The following is a 4,019-nucleotide window of genomic DNA, read 5'->3' as shown; positions in this document are numbered from 1 at the left end:
TTGGTAGCAGGCATGTCCTCCCTAGTGGAGATGCCGATTTGATTCCCGCTCAAGTCAAGTCAACAGACATTTAGGTGAAAGAACAAATTATGGCTTAACCCTGGGTTTGAACCCGTAAAAGGGGGGGGGGGATTACAAATTCTATCTAGTTCCTGCAACAGAGAGTACGGTCTTACGGCAGTCGAGAATTCAACCTTGGACATAGCCCTGAACAGAATAGGTCTTTTCCGCCGTTGGAAAAAAACATAACAAACTTATTTATTTTTATGTGTGTTTAAATTTTAAAAGTTTAAAAACCTTAAAATAGGACGACCATAACTATAGTCCAGGTACTCGATTCCTCGTGGGTTTCTCCGTGTAACTAACTAACGTCATCATATTCACGTAGCCGATTCCTAGAATATTACTAACGCTGTGTTCCCGAGTCTTATTTAAAGAGTGGAGGGGAAGGAAATGAGAAGAAAATGTGAAGGAATCATGTTCCAGAGATTTTTTAAGGGTGGGAGGGGAGGGGAAGGGAGAGAAAATACTAGAAAATTTAAGTGTATAATTATCTTTTCAAATTAGAGAGATTAGAAGAGAAAATGTGTTTGTATCATTAATTGCCTATTAACTCCTACATTTTCTTTCCCTTTCCTTCCATTTCCATTAAACTCGAGAACACAAAATAAAGTGACACATTTTCCACCCCTCTCTTCCTTTTCTCTTTTAATTCTCCTCATTTCTTTTCTCTCTTAAATGAAACTCTAAAACCCTCTGACAACAACATAGAATCTGTTACATTTGTTTTACAACACAAACAATATCATATCATCATGGCTCTAACCAACCACTCAGACGATTTAGACCAACTTCTCGACAGTAAGTCAGTTTACTTATTATTTTTCAATGGTTATGATCATAATTGTTTTTTTTTTATTTTTATGTATTAATTATTATATTATGTTTTGAATCATAATTAGGTGCTTTGGATGATTTCAAGACTCTTAATCTATCCTCCTCTGCTCAAAGGTTTTGTATTTTCACAACTTTTTTTTATCGAAAATCCGAAATGATATTGTTTTTGTATGTACGGATGTTGAACAAGACGTGTTTGCGGGACTAACCTGAAAAGGTACACATATTCTCGGCTAACCCGAACATGACCTGCTTGACCCGAAAATTTTTAACTTTTTTAACACGTACCCGAGGCATGTGAACCTGAACACTACACGCATATTCGCGAGCTAACCTGAACATTGAACATGACATGTTTGACCCGATTTTTTTTAACACGAACCTGAACTCGACCCGATCCCAAAAATCTTGCCAGGCGTGTGAAACCGAACACGAAACGCATATTCGAGGGTTATCCCAAACATGACCGTTTGACCCGAAATTATTTATATATTATTATTTTTTTATCCAGCTTAAGTTATTTAATTTTATTTATATAGTAATACTTTAGTTAAAATTTTAAAGCAAAAAATACTGATTTATTTAAAATAGTGGCATTTTAATTAAAAAAATCTTGTCATTTTTTTTAGTTTTAAATTTTTGCGTTAGATATCCAACCGATTTAATTTCTTACATAAAATATACTTCTAAAAATGAAATGGGTTAAACGGGTCAACCTGTAAACCTGTCAGGTATGACATGAACGCGACTTGTTTAACTAAATGGGTTCGCGAGCTCGACCCGAATCCGTGGATTTTGTGTTAGGTCCGCTTCATGTCAGAAATTCACACCCGTAGTTATTGAAGTCTTTTGATTTGGTGATAAAGCAGAGATGACGGAGTTAAGAAGAGGAATATTATTTTCCTAAAGGGTTAGGATTGGCATTGCCTGATTTAAGAAGTAAGAAGCAAGAAAAGCCGATCGAGTCGTGTGTTTCCGACACATTAAATAAGTTAAGGGAGCAAACAAGGGAGACTGTTAAGGGTTTGGAGTCTATAACAAGTGGCGGTTTCGGATATGATCATGATGATAATGATGATGCAATGTTGCACGATTTGGTCAAACAGTTTGAAGAACTTACAAGCTCTCAAGTAAACATGGTTCTATGGTTTTGTTTTAAACATGGTTCTATGGTTTTGTAGCTTGGATTGTGTTAAATGTTAATAAAATGTTTATTTAAATTTAAAAAAAAAATAATTAATCATGAGTTGTTAGTTTAGTTATAACTGTTTTAAGGCACTAAGCATGTTCTTTAGCAAAAGTTAAATAAGATCGTTAAATAAACGTGCCTAAGCCCAAGTTTCATTTATCGAGCCTGAGTAGGCTGGCATGCCCACACGTATAGAAGTTAATATATTAAATATGTATTTACTTAATAAATATTATATATACAAAAATTATGATAAAAGCAACTACATAATATATATTATATTTATATATAAAAGATAAATATAAATCTATATAAAAAATTTATAAATGTCTAAATAAATTAATAAAAAATAAATAAGTCGAGTTCGAGCTTAAATAACTACATGTGAGCCGAGCTAGAGCTTTAAAAAAAAGCTCAAAACAAGCCGAGTTCGAGTTTAAGCTCGACTTTTTTACACCTTGTCGTCACATGGAAAGTGTGCAGCTTAAATGGGACATGAGGAAGGAGTGTCATATTCAGTTATAACTGTTTGAGAATTGAGAATTACTAAAATACCCTTATCTTTTATTTCTCCAGGAATTGGAGTCTATGATGGAGACAATGATGCAACAACTTTTGTCAAAACAAGTTCTACATGAACCCATGAAGGAAATAGAACAAAAATACCCGAAATGGTTACAAGACAATAAATCTAAATTAAACAAAAAAGAATACGACCGTTATGTTTGTCAGTATCGGCTCATTAAGGTTCTCAATACGGTTTATGAGACCGAGCCTGGTAATTTCGTCAAGATCAATGAACTCATGCAAAAAGTGCAAGAATGCGGCCAACCGCCAAATGATATTGTGAAAGAGCTTGCTCCTGGTTTTGATATATCAAGTCTTGGCCAGCTGTAAGTGCTCAATGTAGTATCTTTTAGAATGTATTCTTGTAGGTTGACTTTTCAGGTCAAACATATTAAAATTATAACATAAATTTGAGACATTTTTTTTTGAAATTTACTAAAAGTTTGACACATGCTTTGAACTATATAGCAAATATTACAAAATCCAAAACTCTAATTATAAGTTCATAAAAATATCTAGATTATCTTTGAATTAATAAATGTAAGAAAATTGACCAAAAAGGTCAAAGTGGGCTTGATTCTTGTTTCATTGTGTGCTGACTTTATTAAGTCTTTGGTTGCAGATCACCAGAAATGCTTGATTCTCAAGGAAACTGCTGCATAATGTGAGGAAGGATATACTTTTGAAAAGTAATAATAATAATAATAATAATAGTAGTAGTAGTAGTAATATGAGAATAATGTTGTTGTTTACTTGGAAATATCTGCCTACAATTTATTAAAAGAATCGAATTGGTGTCAAGCGTTTGAGAATCAGACATGACTGACTGGAAACTGGACATGTAACAATTTCGATTGTCTATTTGAACACGCCTTAATTTAAACAAGTTGGCTAGTGATTGAACTGGGAACCAGACTAGGTGGTCGATCGAGCCGAATTCCAATTCTTTTTTTGTTTTAAAAATCTCATTTGCTGATTTATTTACTGCATTAAACTTTATATTTTGTTTATTTATATGGTAAAACCAACACAAAAATAAAGTAGTTTCGTACTTTCTTTTAGACTCCTTGTATATTTATATTTGTAATCTTTAAATAAGGTATCACACAGAACATAGGAGCAATTTTGTTTTAGAACACCCCCATTATATGTACACACTAAAAAACAAACTAGTAAGAATATTTGTACAATATCGGTATCACTAAAAAACAAACTAGTACGTAACAATATTTGTACAAGATCACTTGATACCATGCCAACAAATAAGACCACTGATGTTAACACCATATAGTATACTGTACGTATTAGTAATTTGTTTTTTTCTTTTTATCTATTTTATACATTCATAATTGGTTGATGGATGAGG

General features: G+C 32.8%; 1 pseudogene across 1 annotated transcript; it reads left to right on the top strand.

Annotated features, from left to right (window-relative positions):
- Positions 1 to 815: 815 nt before the first annotated feature.
- LOC143625361 (peroxisome biogenesis protein 19-2-like) lies at positions 816 to 3,330 on the top strand (annotated as a pseudogene). Its single transcript, XR_013152264.1, has 5 exons — positions 816 to 861; positions 963 to 1,011; positions 1,767 to 2,027; positions 2,663 to 2,979; positions 3,276 to 3,330. The product of XR_013152264.1 is annotated as a peroxisome biogenesis protein 19-2-like (transcript).
- The last annotated feature ends 689 nt before the right edge of the window (positions 3,331 to 4,019 follow it).

Source organism: Bidens hawaiensis, unplaced genomic scaffold (assembly GCF_021521415.1).
Source record: "Bidens hawaiensis isolate Kalapana, Puna unplaced genomic scaffold, B.hawaiensis_p1.1 tig00004105_1, whole genome shotgun sequence".
NCBI lineage: Eukaryota > Viridiplantae > Streptophyta > Magnoliopsida > Asterales > Asteraceae > Bidens > Bidens hawaiensis.
The sequence above is the reverse complement of the archived record's forward strand: the minus strand, read 5'-3'. Positions and strand labels throughout refer to the sequence as shown.